Consider the following 21114-nt stretch of genomic DNA (forward strand, 5'->3'; position numbering starts at 1 on the left):
CTCTTGTCCTCCTAGATGGTAGGGAGTCATGGATTTGTAAGATGCCATTGTAAAGTGCCTTAGGAAGATTTTGCAGTGTAACTTGTAGGCAATATGACTGGTTTGTGATGTATGGATTCAATTTCCTGCACTAGTTGTTCTCAACGTCTCCCCTTGCCTGAGGTGTGGCGACTCTCAGGTTAAACCACCACCAGTCATTTCTGTCTAATGGGAGAGCAGCCCTGTGGTCTGGTAGGACTGTGGCGACTTCACCTTTACACCCTGCTGCCACTACGTGTTAAAGGCGCAGGAAGCCAATATTGAATAAGTTAGATGGGATGCTATTCGAGCGGGTGGTTTGACCTGGATGGCATAAAGCTTCTTGAATGTTGCTGGAGTTACACCCATCCAAGCAAGTGGGGAATATTCTATCAGAATCCTGACATATGCCTTGTAGATGGTGGAACAATTCAGGGAGTCAGGAGGTGAGTTGCTTGCTGCTGTACTCCTTGTGTCTGACCTGCTCTTGTAGCACTGTATTTATATGGCTTGTCCAGTTCAGTCTCTTATCAATGATGAAGCCCAGGGTTTTGTGAGTGGGTATTCAGCAATGGTATTACCATTAATTACAAGCAGAGATGTTTGGATTCTGTCTTGTTGGAGATGGTCATTGTTAGGCACGCTGTAGCACAAATTTACGTACCATGAATCAGCCCAATTTTTTTTTGTTCATTCATGGAATGTGGGCTTCACTGGCTAGACTGATGTTGATTACTTATCCCTAGTTACCTTTGAAAAGACGGTGGTTTCTTGAATGACTGCAGTGCATTTGCTGCAGATACACCCACAATGTTATGAGGGAAGGAATTCTAGGATTTTGACCCAGCAGTACTGAAGGAACAGTGATATATTTCTAAGTGAGGATCATGGGTGGCTTTCTGGAGAACCTGCATGTGTTGACGTTCGGTGTGTGTGCTTCCCTTGTCCTTCTAGATGTTAGTGGCTATGGGTTTGAAAGGTGCATCTGAGGAGTCTTGGTGAATGTAGCATAGGACTTGCTGCACTCGGACAGGACTGCTTCAGCTTCAAAGCAGTTGGGTACGGTAAATTATAACAAAGAACCGCAGATGCCGGAACTCTAAAACAAAAACAGAAATTGCTGGAGAAACTCAGCAGGTCTGGCAGCATCTGTGGAAATATGCTTAATGTTTCAGTTCTAGTGATCCTTCTTCAGAACAAAAGGCAGATATGGACATTGTGCAACCATCAATGAACATCCCCACTTTGATTTATGATGGAAGGAAGGGAATGGAGCAGGAGCTGAAGATTGCTAACTCTAGGAAACTATGCTGAGGCACTCCTGCAGGGATATCGTGGAGCTGAGATGATTAGATCTAATAAGCACAACCATCTTCCTTTATGCAAGGAATGATCCTAACAGTAGAGAATTTTTCTCATTGCCATTGACTCTAGCTTTGCTAGGGCTGCTTGAATACAAACTTGGTCTATTATTGCCTCGATATCAAGGGCAGTCAGTTTTATCCTAAAGCAGCTCCTTTTCCATATTTGGACCAAAGCTGTCATGGGAATCAGGCCGGACAAGACCCAAACTCCACATTAATAAACAGGGATTTCATTAGTAAGAGTCACTTGATATCACTATTGAAAACTCTTTCCAACATTTTGCTGATGACTAAATGTAGACTGAAAGGTTAGATTGGATGTGTCCTTTCTTTTGAAACCATGTTGTTCTTATTCATTTGTGGAATACAGGCATTGCTGGCTGGGCCTAGTTGAGCAGGTGATGGTGAGCCGTCATTTTGAATCATTACAGTCCATGTGCTGTTGACACACAAAATCCGTTGTGCTGAAGGAATGATGATGTATTTCCAAGTCAGGATGGTGAATGGCTTAGAGAGGAATTTGCAGGCGGTGGTGTTCCCATGTATCCCTTTGTCCTTCTAGGTGGTAGTGGTCGTGGGTTTGGAAAGTACTGGCTAAGAAGCCTTGATAAATTTCTGCAGTGCATCTTGTTGAAAGTACACATTGCTGCTACTGAGTGTCGGTGGTGGAGGGAGTGCATTTTTGTGGATATGGTTCAATCAAAGGGGAAGCTTTGTCCTGGATGGTGTCAAGCTTCTTGAGTGTTGCTAGAGCTGCACTCATTCAGTCAAGTGGGTGGTATTCCATCACAATCCTGACTTGTGACTTATTGTGGCAGATAGACTTTGGGAAGTCAGGAAGTGAGTTACTTGCTACAGTTTTCCTAGCCTCTGACCTGCTCTTATAGCCACTGTATTTATACAGCTGGTCCAGTTCTGATCAAAGGTAACCCGCAGGATTTTGATAGTAGGAGATTCAATGTTCGTAATGCCATTGAATGTCAAGGGACAATGGTTAGATTCTCTGTTATAGGCAATTGTCATTGTATGGCATTTGTGTGGCATGAATATTACTTCATATTTATCAGCTCAAACCTGAATATTGTCTACACCTTGCTGCATTTGGACATGGACTGTTTCAGTATGTAAGGAATTCTGAATGGTGCTGAACATTATACAATCTTCAGCAAATACCTCCAAATCTGATCTTAGAACAGAGGGAAGGTCATTGATGAAGCAACCGAAAGTGGTTGGGCCTACGACAATATTAGAATCATACAGTACAGATAAGGACTTTCAACCCATCAAGTCTATGTGCCAAAAATATACTAATGGCACTAGTCCTACTTAATCGCACTGGGCCCATAATCTTGAATGTTATGACACTTCAAGTACTCATCCAAATAATTTTAAACATCATAAGCTTTCTTGCCTTAACTGCCCACCCAGACAGTACTTTTCAAACCCCCACTACCCTCTGGGTGAAAAGTTTTTTCTCAAATCCCCTTTCATTTTACAATTATGCCTTCTTGTTATTGACTCTGAGGAACTTCTGCAGAGATGGCCTGGAGCTGAGATGTCTGACTTCCGACAATCACAACCATCTTAATTTATACTAGATTTGTCTCTAACCAAGAGAGTGTTCTCTCCGATTCCCATTAACTCTAATTTGCTAGCACTCCTTGATGCCACACTCAAATACAATCTTGTTGCCAAAGGCAGTCACTCTCACCTCTTCTCTGAAATTCAGCTCTTTATCCATGTTTGAATTAAGGCTGTATTGAGGTATGAAATCAAACGGCCTGAATCCAATGTGGGCATCACTGAGCAGGTTATTGCTGAACAAGTGCTGCTTGATTGTGCTCTTGATGATGCCTTCCATCACTTTACTGGTGATTGAGAGTAAACTGATGGGGCAGTAATTGGTCAAGCTAGATTTGTCTTGCTTTTTGTGTACAGGACATATTTGAGAAACTTTCCACATTGTTGGGTAGATGCTAGTGTTGTAGCTTGGCTAGGGGAGCAACAATTTTCATGGGCCCATAGTCGTTGCAGCATCTAGTATCTGCAGCCATTTTTTGATTTCATGTAGTATGAATTGAATTGGCTAAAGATTGGTGTCCATTATGCTGGTGTCCACTGGAAAAGGCTGAGATCAATCATTTACTTGACCCTTATGACTGAAGATTGTTGCAAATATTTCAGCCTTATCTATTGTACTGATGTTCTGGCTCCCTCATCATGGAGGATGGGGATATTTGTGGAGTGTCCTCCTCCTGTTAGTGAGCTGATTGTTCACATTTAACTATACCCTCCAAACCCTCACTATCTACCATCTAGAAGGGCAAGGCCAAGAAACATATGGGAACACCACCAGCTGCAAGCTTTCTTTCGTGTCCCCAACAATCTTGTCTTGGAAATATGTCACTTTTTCTTCACTGTCACGGAATCAAAATCCTCGACTTTGACGACAGCATTATGGGGGTCACTGCACCGAGATTGCAGTAGTTCAAGAAGGCACCATCTTCTCCAGGGCACCTTGCAATGGGCAATTAATGCTGGCCTAGCCTTAATGAATAAATTAATGTTAAAAATACTGTAAGGGCTGAGTCCAAAGCTAGAAATTCACGCAGTATTTCCAAAAGAAAACTATCATACAAGGTGGAGAGGATTGCTCTACATAATTTTAGGGAGCATTGTTAAATGCCTTACGACTGGCAGGTTTTGATTAATAGCTCAAGTCAACTGTCAGTTAAGGCTCTTGAATACCCTTATCTAGCTGGTACTATAATGTTAAGATCCTGGGAAATTTGCTGGTATTTTCAATATTTTGTATATAATGATTTTGAATTTCTTCTATTATGTTTTCACCGATTCCCAGTTTGACTTCAATTTCTTCCGAAGGCAAAATCTGACTTAACTCCTCAATAGTGCAGCGGACATTTATATATATGTTATGCTGTCGATGAAAAGCAAGAAGTATCATAACTTCTGAATAATTTTTCAGATTTAGAACTAAATAATGGAAGAGAATCTGTGCAGCTAGTAAGCGTATCAGAGAGAAGTAGCATACTATAGTGGGTGTGGTTACAGCTATTAAAACAACAATAATAATGGTGGCATTACAGACCACTGACAAGTGGCTAGATAAAGTGGTTGGATGTGGGTGTGAGCTGGTAATCAGACAATTTCTAATCTAAGCCACATCTATGCAGAAAGCATGAATGAAGATCATACTTCTTCACAGGGAGAAAGTGAGATTGTGTAGAATTATACTAGACAGGGCCTTAAAAAGAAAGGAGCTGGTGAGATTGCTGATGCATAGGTTTGGAGGATAGAAGATGTAATTCCTTCATTCAGAGTGGAAGGGAGATAAAGTAGGAAACTACACTCCATGGCTTAACATCGTTCATGGGGAAAATGTTGTTATTAAAGAAGTTATAGCAGGACCTGTAGATAAGTTCAAAGTAATCAGGCAAAGTCAAAATGGATTTGTGAGAAGGAAATCCTATTTAACTAATCAATTGGAGTTCTCTGAAGAAGTAACATGTGCTATACGTTAGGGAAAGCTGATATGCTGTAATTAGATTTCTAGAAGGTCTTGAGAAAGTGCTACGACAATTGCGAAAGAAATTTACAGTTTATGGTGTAAGGGGTAACATAGTTACAAGATTGACTGGAAGCAGAGTCAATGCTTCCAAAAGCATCATCCAAGGTATCTTGAACTTCTGAAACATTTAGGTCCCCAGGATTCTTGACAGCGTGCATGTGGACAGGATGTCTCCACTTATAGCAGAATCTAGAGCTAGAGCTAGGTGTCGCTGTTTAAAGATCAGGTGTTGTCCATTTAAAACAGAAATTAGGCAAAAACCTTTCCCTCAGAAATTCAAGATACCTTGGATGATGCTTTTTGAAAAGGTGGTGGAAGCAGAGTCTTCCAATATTTTTAAGGCATAGGTGGAAATATTTCTGTTTCAAATGGCAGTGAATGGTTGTCAGGACTGGAAGGTAATTCAGACTCTCTTTTACAATCGGACCAGCCATCATCTTATTAAATGGACATGTAGGCTCTTAAGAGCTGAACGACCGCTGCTGCCTCTTGTTCATGTGCTCGAAAACCATACTCCATATTGCAAACTATTCTCTGTGCAATTTTTTTATCTCCTAAAAAAAAGTACAGTTGTGGGGAATCTAATCTACTTTCCTATAGAATTTGCTAGTGACTCTGTTAAATTTCTTGGCCCATGGTTCTGGTCTCCCCACAAGTGGAAGCAATTTTTCCACATCTACCCTATCAGACTCTTTCATAATCAGAAAGTTTTCTAACAGATTTCCCCTCAAATCTGGAGGAGAGTTGCACTGCCAAGATCTGATATTATCTGTGGAAATCCAACTTGCTCCTTCTCCAATGCCTCTGTATAAGAAAAGATGTTTGATCAGGAGCAGGACATATGCTCTGCAAACAGCTGCTCTAACATTGAACATGATCATGCCTGACCTTCAAAGTCAACTCCACTTCCCCAATTCCATGATTTACAGAATCCATCTCAGCAATTTGTATTCAATGATGGAATATCTACAACCTTCTGTGGTAGAGAATTCCAAAGATTCATCATTTTTGACAAAATAAATTTCTCTTCCTTTGAGTTGTAAATAATCAATGACCCCGAGATTGTGCCCTTGTGTTCTAGGTTCCACAACCTGACGAAACAATCTCTCGCTGTCTGCTCCTTCAGAATCTGATATGTTTTCAATGAAAAACCCCTCATTCTTTTAAACTCCAGTGAACAAATGAATCTTTTAATATGGAGACCAGAACTATACAAGTATAGTCCAAACCAAAATTCAATACAAGTTTTAACGAATATCCCGGTTTTAAATGCAGTTTCTCCAGAAATTAACCATTTTTGTTGCATATTTTTCAGCCTTGTTAAGTTTCATTGCTATTCTTCATGATTCATGAATGTTCATCCCTCAATCCCTTTACTCCTCAATCCTTATATAATATTTAAGCCCTTATTTTCCAAGCACTATGTGGCTTCTAAAACGCACTACCTTACAATTATCTAGATAGAGAATAATCTGCCATTTATACACCTGTACTGTAAGGTTCATTTTTTTCATTCATGTGATGAGGGCATCACTGGCTGGATCAGCATTTATTGCCCATCACCAATTTCCCAGAGGGCAGTTGAGACTTAACCACATTATTGTAAGTCTGGAGTCACATGCAGGCCAGAATAGGTAAAAATCAAAGTTTCCTTCCCGTAAGGATATTTGTGAACCAGATGAGTTTTTCCTGACAAATGATCCACAGACATCATTAGATTCTTGATTTTTTTTTGTAAAAAAAACTTCAAATTCTACATCTGCTTTGGCAGGATTTGAATATTATCTCAGTCTGTAGATAATAGCACTAGCCTTCCCATTATTAGTGATCTCAAACTTGTCCATCTCACTAACCTACAAACCAGATTGCTGATTTATAGATAATAAAATGTGAGGCTGGATGAACACAGCAGGCCAAGCAGCATCTCAGGAGCACAGTGCTCCTGAGATGCTGCTTGGCCTGCTGTGTTCATCCAGCCTCACATTTTATTATCTTGGAATTCTCCAGCATCTGCAGTTCCCATTATCTCTTATTGCTGATTTATAGCTTTGTTTCCTGTCCATTCTGCATCTTGTTCCCTGATTTCACATCTTCTAGTCTTAATCATGAGTCTGCAATGAATTGTCAAAGACATCTTGAAAATCCAAGTTTGTTACATTATCTTGTCTTCTCTTTCTGAGACATCTCCAAATAACTCAATCAGCTTGACGAAACATGACCTTCCCTTTTGATATCTGTAATGACTATTCTTATATTTCCATTTTATAGATGTATTTCTATTTCATTCCTGAGTACAGATTGATAATCCTTCCTGCTTACTAGGTGTTAAACTAACTGGTCTGTAATACCCTGAACATGTCCTATGAAGGCCATCAGTTTAACTGGGACAAGGTAACCAAAGTAGCCCAAGCCAAACATAGACTCACACAGGAATTCCTAAAGGCATGGTTCTCCATCCATGGTGCTATCATCAAACATACAGAATTGGGCCCCATATATAAACCCAAATAGATCAAAAGCGGAAATGACAGTACTCACTGTAATGGACCAGACAGTATAAATTCCAAGTGGAGTAGAATAACATCGCTTCATTGGAGGCCTCACTGATTATGTCACCTAGCATGGTGAAAAACGTCTGAATGATAACAGTGAGCAAGTCAACAACCTCATCCACAACCCGAGCGACAGATCTTTGTCAAAACTTTAAATGTTCTTTTTCTTTTTTCACAAATAGCTATGATACTAGCTGTCCTCCCCTCATCTGGTACAATACTGCTCTGTAATGAGATCATATAAATATAGAATAATGCTTCTAGTAACTGCTCAAGATGATTTCAGTATATGCTGATGTAATATATCCAGACTAGAATTTCTGTCCAGTGTTATCAATCTTCTCCCCTACAACATCCCCACCTCACACACATCCACTTCTTTTTAAAGACATTTAATTCTTTTGCATTTCTTTTTCTAATATCAAGTACACCCCCTTAGTCCGACTAATGAATGCTGAGGTAGTTATTCAGTATCTCTGCCATTCCTTTATCATTCCCTGTGATTTTCTATTGCGCATCCTAGTCTTTCTTCTTACAGCGGAATTTATTTCTCCTGAAATCTACTGAGCACTAAATAGGAAGAATCATTGTTGACCTGCTCTGATTTGACTTTTAGTGAATGATTTCTACATAGATTGAGCCTGCAGAGCAGCTTGGAAAATCTAGTTGGAAGCACAGACTGATAATATACACTTGGAAACCCATTGCAGCAAGACCTATCTTACCTTTGGCACCTAGGTCTAGAGACTTCATTTTAAGTCAAAGAATGGTTCATGACCTGGCACTTGAAGAAAAAAATTGTACATCAAATGCAGGTGAACAGCAAATTAAATAGACCTTAAAATCAAACTTTTAATAACAGCTGAGAGATTCCAGGAGGTTAAATTGGATAACCTAAAAGTGGGCAGAAAGATTACTTGCACCTATTGATTGCTGTGTCAACAACATGCCAACTTTATGCTGTTGACTTATTTCAGTTATTTTTGCAGTCTCTACCCCCTATGTTGTTTATTAGTTACATATTTCAGGAGAAGGCCTGATGTTATTCATACCTAACACTACTTAAAGCTATGTTGCGTCTCTTAAAGGCTGTTCATGGCATTCTAGTTATGAACTGGAAGAATCAATGAAGGGCTGACCATGAGAGAGAGAGAGAGAGAGAAAATGTACCCTTGTTTTTCATTGCTGTACTGGAGATCTTGATGTCAAAGATGTAAATGGTTTAGAGCTGTCTTAAATATTTTCCAGGATCAAATGCTACGGGTATCACACATATGCCCAGGATCAGTGAACATATTCTTCAAGGTAACATCCTATTCCTGCACCATTAGCCCCACACACTGATCAAGTGACTACAATCTATTTACTTCTCATCAGTCTTAATGAATCGGGACCCATATCTAATGTTCACATTCTTAGTCTTACTCTCACCAACTTAGCACTGCTGCAGTCCTCACATCTACATCTCACAGCTTGCACACGCTGGAGGGAAGCCATGTCAGAATGTCACCGCTGTGGAAGTGGTCGCTGCTGCTGCTGGCTTTCCCTTATCCCAGGTCGCTCTTATCTCATCATCTCTTACTGAGCAGCTGTAGTCAATGTAAACCTGACATCTTATTGACCATTCTCCCTACTTCTTCCTAAATTTTAGATACTCAAGAATGGAAACTGCCCAATCTACAGAGGGGGACTGCAATGGTAGTGAAGATCAGAGGTCACATTACATTTCAATTGTAGGCACCAGCTGAACTCCTAGCACAAGGCCAATTTGCCAGAGGACATACTGACACATGATATCTGCTGCAGGGGATTTGAATGAGGACTTGTGAGAGCCAAGCTACAGAGAAAGGCTGATGGATGTTTTCCACCAATGTTCTTGGAGAAGTGGAATCTCTGCTGAACAAACTAAGCTCAATGTTGAGGAGTATGGAAGAATCCAGCAGCAGTTTGACACCAGGCTTTGCACGGACATGGAATACTTTAAAAATTCATTTATAGAATGGGAATACGCTGCTAGGTTTGTGTGTATTGCTCATATCTTGTTCCCCTTCAAATGATGATGAACTGGTGGACTGCCGCCTTTACCTATTGCAGTCTATTTGTAGTAGGTAGCCCACAATGGTGTTGGGGACAGAGTTCGAGGATTTTGACCCAGCAATACTTGAGGATTGATGATATACTTCCAAGTCTGGATGTTAAATGGCTTGGAGGGGATCTTGAAGATGGTGGTGTTCCTCTGTTTCTGCTGCCCCTGTCCTTCTAGATGACAGCGGTCGTGGGACTGGAAAGTGCAGTCTAAGGATTGTTGGAGAATTTCTGCAGTGCAACTTGTAGATGGTAGCTGAGACAATTGACCTCAAACAACCAGAACCATCTTCCTTTCTTCTTTGTATGACTCCAACGAGCAAAGCATTTTTCCTTCACTTCCCATTGACTCAGTGATTTCCAGAATGGAACTGGTGGCCATGTCAATTAACAGGCCTACAGACCCAAAAATTATGTAGTGTGGCCAATGTTTCAGCTACCATTATAGCCTCAAGCACTGCCTAGCACTCACCTGACTGCTGCAGAGGAAGCCCAGCCAACTAGTATAGAAGCTCACATTGCTGGCAGTGTAGGTCTGTATACAAATGTGCAAATGGACCTCCTGTCATCTGCGCTCAAACAGATCTATTGCCTAAAATCCCCCTCTGGATTTGGTCTCCACGTGAGAGTCACTCTGTACAGCTTGTCTTGCACCATGCAGCATCTGTCAATTGCCCACTCGAGCTCCTTTTCAGGAGGAAAGCTCACTAGTGTGCCATGTCTAGGCACAAATGGCTTATGCACAAGATAAAGTCCTACCGGTCAACAGGGCTTCTGTCTCATTACAGATAGAGAGGGAGAGACACAATTTGGTGGTGGAATTAACCTGTGGGTCATGACGCCTAGATGAGGGGAGAGGTTGAGAAGGATAGCCCTTCATGGTAATCTCAGCCAGTGTGGCAATTGAACCACTTGCTGAAGAATATTGAGACATCTAGCAAGTATAAAGAGTCACTCAAAACGTGTAGAATTCCAGCAACAAATGGAAGAAATAATCCAGCAACTATTTTGTAAATACTTACAATAGAACTGACTGGGTGAGGATTTAAGTGGCTCTTTGTGCCATGTAAACTGTACAAATTAAGACAGCATCTAAACTGTTTGTACATAAATTAACACCATGATCTGTCTGATATAGAGGTGAGCACTAGTCACTTTGTACCTAGGATGGTGTCATGTGGGATGACATTGTAAACTTTTAAATGCACTCCTGTACATAAGTACACATGACAACAAACCTAATTCTAATATGAATTCTATATAAAGATGGCATCAGGTACAATTCCCGTTGGAAATGTAGACCTGGATCACAGAAGCCATAGAACTATGCAGGATGGAAGAGGCCCTATGGCCTGTTGAGACTGCACTGACAAAACTACTCTAAATCTACACTAGTGCCAATTCCCAGCAGTTGCTATCACATTGTAATGTTATTTTTAAAGTTTGCTTTCTGCCTTAATTACTGTTTGTAGTGGTGCATTTTAAATTCCCAGCATCCTCTGGGTGAAAAATATTTTCCCCAAACTCCCTCTAATTCTCCTGCCTTTTGGTTTAAAATTATGTCCCCTTGTTATTGACCCTTCAACTAAGGATCCCCTTAAAACCTCTTACACCTCAATCAGGATTTCTCTCTGCACGTTCTCTTCTAAGAAAAACCTGAGCTTATCCAGCCTCTCTTCATAGCTAAACTGCTCCATCCCAAACATCTTAGTGAATCACATCCTTCCTATTATGTGTTGACCAGAACCTCAGTGTGGCTGAAGTAAGGTTTTGCTTAACTCCAGCATAATCACCCTGTTCTTATAATCTATGCCACAACTGATAAAGGCAAGATTAATTAAGGAGTATTGCTTCTTAACTAACCTATTAACCTGTCCTCCCACCTTCAGGGATCTGTGGACAAGCACCCCAAGATTCCTCTACTCCTCTGAGCTTCCTGGTGTCCTGTCATTCATTGTCACTCCCTTGTCTTATTACTTTATTCGAAGTGCATCAGCTCACACTTTTCAGGTCTAAATTCCATCTGACCCATCTTTCTCACAAACGTACTTATCATCTTCCCTACGTTTTCTTCTATATTTTGTGTTGGTCTTGACTAGAAAGGTTGCAAGTCAGGAAAAAAAAGAGGGAGGAACTCAAGCGAATTACAATTAACAGGCAAGTAGTACTGAGTAAATTGCTGGAACTGCGCCTTTACAAGTCCCCAGGTCTTGACAGCGTTCATTTTAAGTTATTAAAAAAGGTAACTTTTGAGAGAGACCATGTATTGGTTTTCATTTTCCAAAACTCATTTGCTTCCTTTAGATTGGAAAATAGTTAATGTAAACTCCTTTATTAAAAAAGGCAGAAAGCAGGAAACCACAGGGCAGTTATTGTAACATCTTTCATAGGGGAAAATGTTAGAATATATTATTAAAGATGTTATAACAGGGGCACTAGTGTTTTTGGTGATGATGTAATCATTCCAAAAATTTGAGATGGCCCATTACAGATAAGGTCTATAAGGTCGCGCTGCATGAGAAAAATGAACGCTGCATAAACAAGCTCAAGTTCCCTCCCCATGTCTTCCTCTTCCAATACTACTGTAAGAGTATTAATGTTTTCTTAACCTGTCTAGAGACAGCAGTCAAATATAATAATAAAATGTGAGGCTGGATGAACACAGCAGGCCAAGCAGCATCTCAGGAGCACAAAAGCTGACGTTTCGGGCCTAGACCCTTCATCAGAGAGGGGGATGGGGGGAGGGAACTGGAATAAATAGGGAGAGAGGGGGAGGCGGACCGAAGATGGAGAGCAAAGAAGATAGGTGGAGAGGGTGTAGGTGGGGAGGTAGGGAGGGGATAGGTCAGTCCAGGGAAGACGGACAGGTCAAGGAGGTGGGATGAGGTTAGTAGGTAGCTGGGGGTGCGGCTGGGGTGCGACTTCACCAGTTTCAAACCCTGCAGCCATATGGTATCAATGTGGACTTCACCAGTTTCAACCTCCTGCACTGCCACAATGATGCCACCCGAAGGTTGCAGGAACAGCAACTCATATTCCGCCTGGGAACCCTGCAGCCATATGGTATCAATGTGGACTTCACCAGTTTCAAAATCTCCCCTTCCCCCACTGCATCCCTAAACCAGCCCAGTTCATCCCCTCCCCCCACTGCACCACACAACCAGCCCAGCTCTTCCCCCCCACCCACTGCATCCCAAAACCAGTCCAACCTGTCTCTGCCTCCCTAACCGGTTCTTCCTCTCACCCATCCCTTCCTCCCACCCCCAGCCGCACCCCCAGCTACCTACTAACCTCATCCCACCTCCTTGACCTGTCCGTCTTCCCTGGACTGACCTATCCCCTCCCTACCTCCCCACCTACACCCTCTCCACCTATCTTCTTTGCTCTCCATCTTCGGTCCGCCTCCCCCTCTCTCCCTATTTATTCCAGTTCCCTCCCCCCATCCCCCTCTCTGATGAAGGGTCTAGGCCCGAAACGTCAGCTTTTGTGCTCCTGAGATGCTGCTTGGCCTGCTGTGTTCATCCAGCCTCACATTTTATTATCTTGGAATCTCCAGCATCTGCAGTTCCCATTATCTCAGTCAAATATAATATCTCCCTTTCTATCCACTGGGGGGTGCAAGAGGGCTGAAAATCAATATACAACCAAAAATCTCAGAATTATGTTTGTTAGGTGCTATTAATCACAGAATCCCTACACTTTGTCAAAGGAGGCCAATCGATCCATTGAGTCCACACCAACCTTCCAAACAGTATCCTATCCAGATCCAGCACCCTACCCTATTCCTGTAACCCTACATTTACCATGGCTAACATCCTTTGACACTACGGGCAATTTAGCATGGCCAATCCACCTAACCAGCACATCTTGGGATTTTGATCTCAAGATGCCTGTTGAAAGAGATAAGTTTAAGAACAATTACAAATGATACCCTATATTAACTAATGTATCCTTGAAACTCAACAAGATTTTCCCTTTGAAGGGAGACTGAAATTTCTGAAAGACTAAGTTCTTACTCAGAGCCTGTCCACAGTGAATAGCTATGCCTCATAATATTTGGTATCACTGGTGTTACACAAAGTAGCATAAATGGTCAGTAAATCAGGAAGTTCTGTTCAGTGGGAATATATGATGTGGGATGAAAAACAAGGTTATGATTAAATTGATTCTATGCAGTATTAGACAAAAGGAAGTAATTAACAAAGAATAATTAATAATCTTGTACAACTTGGTAAGGAAAAGGTTGTTTGTGTTTATATTTATTGAATCTTTAGGCATTAAATCATGTCACTATTTTCTTTAACCCAAAAAAAGGGAAGAGACTTAAATTTCTCAAGTCAAAGAAGTAAAACTTTTTAAAAATAGTGACCTACACGGCTAGACTGCTTTTTGTTACTACTACTTTCATTAATATTTATCATACCCAAGATAGTTTTCAACCAGCAGCTGGTGATCTACAACACACCAGAAATAAAAATATCCATTGATATTAAAATACATTTCTGACTGTGTGTCATGGATAAAGAAAGGTAATAGGTCACATTCTCCATCCATGTCAAGATGCTGCAGTCAATATTAAATAAACCTAAATAAGGTAAAGTTACTGCTGGTGGATCATATGAGTAAAGGACTGGAGGGTAATTGACAACATATATCATGAAAGTATTACCAATATTCAAATCGACACTCTAAGGTCTAGAACTGCATGCTGAGGGACACACTAAAACTTGGGCCAGCTGCTGCCAAGATGTGGTGGAGAAAGATCACTGTCTGAGGTCTTCCTGCTGAAGTTAAATGGGGTTCGTTCAGTTATCGGACCCTCTTGGTGCCTCAAACACAAGTAAATACAGTCTTGTTCAAGTAAGAGATGCCCTTGGTTTATTTGTACAGAGTCAAACTCCAATGTTGGTTTGTTTCTTTGGTATGACACTGTACTATGCACGTATATTGTAATAAAAATATCTAAGTATATTTTCAAAATTTAAAAAAAGCATATTCAGATCCTTTGTGATACTTCTCCTTACTTCTGTTATTTCTATTACTCTGTAGGCAGCATAAAAATGAACCACAGTAAATACAAATATTGCTTATCGGGTTCATCGGGAAAAGATTAGAAGAGCTTAATCCATAATTGAAACTTTTAAGATTGTTAAAGGGATTGACAACACTGGTGCAGACAAATTGTTCATCAGAGCTAATGATTCATAGGCCAATAAATGCAAATTCATGAATGGGAATAAAAAGTGTAATTAATAAATTAAACATGAATAAATTTGTAAGATAATTTACCATGCATGGCATCGAAAAGCATGGTAACATGTTAAAAAGAATGAACAATTAAGTGCCTTTCTTGAGAAGAAAGGATATGTTGATAAGCTAAGATTTATAAAATTTCTTGTAAAATTCACACCCTTGGGGGATTTTGCAATGGCCTGACATTCCCGATGCTGTAATTAGATACATGCACTACATATGCTGTTACTTTATCTAAGTTTTCACATGATTACAACTGAAACTTAGAGGTCCGACAGAGAGCACAGGAGGCAAATGTAATCACAAAGTGGGGAATGCCTCACAGTCATGAATTGTGCTGTCAGCTAACAATGCCACCTTTATGGGTGGGCCTTTAAAGAACCACCAGGTCAAACAAGGAGCACTTCCAGCCTTACCACAATGTTTCTGCCCAAATCCATGTACATTGACAGAAGACTTGAGACCAGAAAGACGTATGCCATTTGTAAATATTTCGTATTACATTCATTTCACTTTATTTATGTGTACCAAGTTGTTGAGCCCAGCTTAGTCAGAAAACTAAATGCACTGGCAGACCTAATGGTCAGCACACATTAATAATTACAGAGGAATCAGCGACAATCCCTGCACAGTGGGAAAAACAATGTTGGGCTTTTTCATTCTCTGCTTATTGAACATTGATATGGGCGTTCACTTTTACTTATCACTGGGTGAACTTAACAGGTTCAGCTGGCCATTGCTTCCATGCATTGTTAAAAACTTTGATGAATTTATCTCCCAGTGGGTATAACTGAAATGCCAGAGTTGAATCTAAACCACTGTAAAGACTCTACTATCCAGCACCAAGATGGACACACATTTGCACAATACTGACATCACATCCACAGCTCTTCATCTTTTTACCTCACCGTGCCCACTATCCATCCACCCACAGCATCCAGATTGCCAAGCTTTTCCTGCTTCGTTCTTCCATTACCCAACACCATCCTTTATCCTTTCCTGGATTCCTCTTTCATTTGCCCATGCCCCCAGTTCTACTAGGCTTACCACATGAGTCCTGAATCCTGACTTGCCCTGGCTGGTCTTCAGCCTCCATCCGTTTTTTGCCATCTTTGTAATGCAGCATTTAACAAGAAAAACTGCTGATCTTACAGACAAATCAGCTATGCCAATTAGTGCAAACCACCTTTAAACAAATGTGAAATGCGTACCAAAAGGTCCCTGTGTTACTAACTTTATCTTGTAAGGTCATAATTTTTAAAAATTCACTAATGTGTATTCACATCATGCAAACTTACTAAAATACCAACCTCAGCTACCTTCTTGAATCATCACAGTCCATTTGATGTAGCAGCACCTACAGTGCTGTTAGGAGGGGAAGGCCAGGATTTTGACCAAGAGATGGTAAAGAAATGGCGATATAATTTCAAGTCAGGATGATGTATGGCTGGTGGTTTCATGCATTTTCTGCCCTTGCTATTCTTTACAGTAGAGCATTGTGGCACTTTGGAGGTTCTGCTGAAGGAGCCTTGGTATACTACTGATGTATATCCTATAGGTAGTACATAATTCTGTCAATGTGTATTGGTGCTAATGGGAGCAAATGTTAAAAGTGGTGGTTGTACGCTTAGATCCCTGACCTAGCTGGCCTCAACGTGGTACAAATATGAATATAGCAAAACCAATGTAATATGAAATACTTACAAGTGAAATTTATTTATGAAAAGTCCATACACATTTGCGCTCTCAAGCCTTCTGTTAATGTAAATAGAGTTGGTGCCAATCAAGTGAGCTGCTTTGTCCTCAATGGTGTCGAGCTTGAGTGTTATTGGAACTCCACCCATCCAGGCAACTGGGGAGGATTCCATCACACTCCTGACTAGCGTCTTGTAGACCGTTGACAGGCTTTGGGGAGTGACAAGATACTCATTGCAAGATTTCTAGCCTCTAACCTGTTCCTGTAACTGTGCTATCAGTACACATCATAAGTATTTACTATGTACCTAGTCCACTTCAGTTGCTGGTCAATGGTAACTCCTGAATGTTGGGCATAGGAGATTCACTGATGGGAATGTCAAGGAATAATAGTTACATTATCTCTTACTGCAGATGTTCATTGCCTGGCATTTGTATGGCATGAATATTACCTGCCACTTGTCAATTCAAACTGGATATTAGTCTTGCTACAGATTGGCATGGGCTTCTTCACTACTTGAGGAGTCGCAAATGGTGTTTAATATTGAGCAATCACGAGCAATCATCCCCAATTCTGACCTTATGATGAGTGAATTTCATTGATGAAGCAGCTGAAAATGATAAGAGCCAATGATGTTATCCCGATGAACTGTACGATTCTTGTAGGGTGGTGATGGTATCCCTAACTAAGCCAGGGATCCAGGTTCAAGTCCCTCATGATCCAGAAATGTGTAATAACATCCCTGAACAGGCTAATTAAAAATAACCATTCTGAAGAAATTCTATTCAGATGTGCTGGAACCAAAGTGATTGACTTCTAATGACAACAACCATCTTCCTTTGGGACAGTGGTCAGTTTTAGCTCAGCAGGATACGATGCATACCTACACCAAAACGAAATTAAACTCCTATCTATCCCTTAGCTCCATGACTTGTATAGGCCATTGAGGTTCTAAACAGGAGCACTGGCCTTCTATATCAAAGCTAACCTGCTAACACTAGCAGATAGGCTTCAGGCGAGTACTATTTAGGTCTCACTAATTCGCCAATGTCAGCAGAAATCAACGTGACAGATACCAAAGTCAGGACCAAACTGTTTCCATTTTATGTGTTATTACCTCATTTCCAGCTTCCCTTTCACCCCCAGTCCTCAAACTTGTCCTGACTTGCAAATCTATTTTCCTCAAGCTGAAGCCTTGAAAAGTGAATGCTTCCAATTAGAGTGTTGTACCTGTCACAGCACCAAAACAGGTCTTATCAAGTCATGAATGGTATCTCATCAATGTGACAAAGGAAAACGATCAATCATCATCCTTCTTGATCCATTAATTGTTTTCAACACTGTTAATCTCACCAACATTTTTCAAAATTTTTCTTCTGTTGACCAGCTGAATGGGACTACCATCAACATTCTGAGCTATCCAGTCATAGCCAAAGAACCATTACAAATCTTATCTCCTTCTGCTTCTGCCCATTACCTCTGGGGACTTCACAAAGTTCAGTGCTGGGTTCTCTTGTATCTGCATGCAGATCCTTGATGACATCAACTGAAAGAACATTCCATATATATATATGACATGCAGACCTGTCTGATGACTACTTCTCTCAACTCTTCCAGTACGTCTGGTTTGTCAGGATGATTCCTGGACATCCAGTTTTGGCTAATCTTTCTACAGTTAAACATTGGACACTCAAAAGACAATGAGTTTGTTCTCCATCACAAGCCCTGGTGCCTGGAAACTGACTCCATCCTTTCCTCCAGCCACTGCCAGAGACACACTGTCTGCATTGGTACTGTATTTCGTACTGGGCTGAGCTTTCACCCTCCAATCGCGCCCATTCTAGGTTTGTAATCTTCCTCAGCTCACCCATCATTGAAACATCTTCCATGCCCCTGTTATCTCTAAATTTAATTCTTTCAATACTTCCCTATGCACTTGGCCACCTCACACCCTTCATTAACTTTAGTCCATCCAAACTTCAGCTGCCTATTTTCTAACAGAGACAAAGTCCTTTTTGGTCCCACCAGCATCCACATCCAGATGATCATCAGACGCCATTTCTGCCACCTCCAGCAAGATGCCACCACCAGACACATATTCTGTCCCTTGTCCACCTTTCACAGGGACCGTTCCATCCAGCTCATCCTGGTCCACACTTCCTTCACCCCCAACACCACCCCACAGCCCATGGCATCTTCCTCTGTAACCGATGAGGGTGCAACATCTGCCTACTTACCTCCTCCCTCCGCACTATCCAAGGGATCAAACATACTTTCCAGGTGAAGCAACACTTCACCTGCACTTCCCAGAATCTAATCTACTGCATTTGCTGCTCACAATGTAGTCTCCTCAACATTGGGGAAATGAAGCATAGACTGGGTGAGTGCTGTGCAGAACATCTACATTCTGCTTGCAAAAAAGAGACTGAGCTACCTGTTGCCTGCCACTTTAATGGACCACCCTGTTCCCTGGCCAACATCTCTGTCTCTAGCCTTCTGCAGTGTTCCAGCAAAGCTCAATGCAAACTGGAAGAACAACACCTCATTTCCTGCCTGGGGACCCTGCAGCCCTCTGGACTCAATATAGTATCAAGTTCAACAATTTTAGGGTAGGGCCTAAACTCTCCCATGTCCCAGCCCTTGTTACCACATAGCCTGCCATTATACACTACCTATTGTTAGTCACTAACAGCCCCCATTAACAACCATTCACCCTCCCAGCCTAATTGTTAGCAACTCCTTTGTCTATGCAACTGCTCCTCTCACTCTTTGGGTTCTATCCTATCGTTTACTCCCCACCCCATCTCCCTCCCTATTTTCTGCAAACATTTTCCCAACTACCATCAGTTCTGAGGAAGGATCACCAGACCTGAAACGTTAACTCTGAAGGAAAAAAAAATCACTGATGCTGCCAGATCTGCTGAGCTTTACCAACAACTTCTGTTTTTGTTTCTGATTTGCAGAATCCGCAGTTATTTTGGTTTTTATTCACAAAGGCATAACTGGGACCTGTGCGCATAACCATTGTAAAGCACGTTAAAATTCTTTGCTTAGAATTTTTCATGTAAGTGCCTGACAATTTTTCTTTGTAGGGGTAGCAATGAGTGCTCTGCATTACTTTTGCCATGACTGTATTCAAACAATGTTTTACAGTGCAATCTACAACAAGGGGCCTTCCCCCAAATTGATAAATAAAAGTAATATAACTATGGCAAACGATATCATAAAGACAAGACTTTCTTAACTTGAGTATACTGAAACTCAGTTATGGTGAACTGTCAGTTTAAATTTCATTTCAAGTACTGTAACCCAAAAAAGGTGTTGAAATTTCTACACAACAAATTGTGGCGCTGACCTGAAACTGGATGCATTTTTGCAAAGGACTGCCATTCATAGGCTGTTTCCTGTGGCTGAACTGTAATATATGTCTGTTTTGAAAGTGCACATTTAAGAGAAGTCAGTCAAAACACCTAATTTGCCATTACTTCTCCGAGCCTTTGAACTATATATTGGGAGGTGATGGCAAAGCGGTAATGTCACTGGACTAATAATCGAGGGCTCCAGGTTAATGCTTTTTGAGACACAAGCCTAAATTCTATCATGGCAAACTGCACTAGTATACATTAAATAGATGAACATAGGCATCATTCACAATTGTCATTTTAACTACATCAAATACAACAAAGTGTCCTACTGTTGTGTTGTATTTCCAACCAAGAGAACCTCTTATCGATGAAAGACCTTCTAGTTCTAGTGCTTAGTGCTAAACTATCACACCACACAAAGTGGAAAGTTCAGTCTTGAACAAAAATGAAGTGATGATTGCAATTTAACACTTGGAAAGACTCACTTCGAGCACTTTGGACTGTTTCCAGAGCTGATAAATCAAGTGACAGATTATAATTAAATTCCTAAAATATTTTAATAATGTTTTTCAGGCAAGACTTCTACTTAAATTGGTAGTTACATGGTTTCAAGTCAAAGTTAGGCCAGTGCTCCTGATGTTGCTTAGGACCTGCCTGTGTTTTTCAGCTGATGATTCAATATCCCTCAATATTAAACACCATTTGGAGGATGCACTGAGGTTAGCAAGGACACAAAATGTATTCTGGGTGGGTGACATGCAGTATACGGATCACAAAGACAGGTCACAACCGCCTTCTCAAAGGCCGTAAATGGTGCTTTTTGTAGGTAATGTTTGCATCCCATTAACAAACGCATAAAGAAAATATATTAGTTCTAGTGAAAATTGCACAAAGGGTGGATTTTATGGAGGTTCTTTGTTCATTGTAGACAGATGTCCATTTAAGTGTGTGGGCATTGTTAGCTAGGCCAGCATTTATTACCCATCCCTAATTGCCCAGATTACAGTTGAGTCAACCACATTAGAACATAGAACAGTACAGCACAGAACAGGCCCTTCAGCCCACGATGTTGTCCCGACCATTGATCCTCAAGTATGCACCCTCAAATTTCTGTGACCGTATGCATGTCCAGCAGTCTTTTAAATGTCCCCAGTGACCTTGCTTCCACAACTGCTGCTGGCAACGCATTCCA

Source organism: Stegostoma tigrinum, chromosome 4 (genome assembly GCF_030684315.1).
Source record: "Stegostoma tigrinum isolate sSteTig4 chromosome 4, sSteTig4.hap1, whole genome shotgun sequence".
Lineage (NCBI taxonomy): Eukaryota > Metazoa > Chordata > Chondrichthyes > Orectolobiformes > Stegostomatidae > Stegostoma > Stegostoma tigrinum.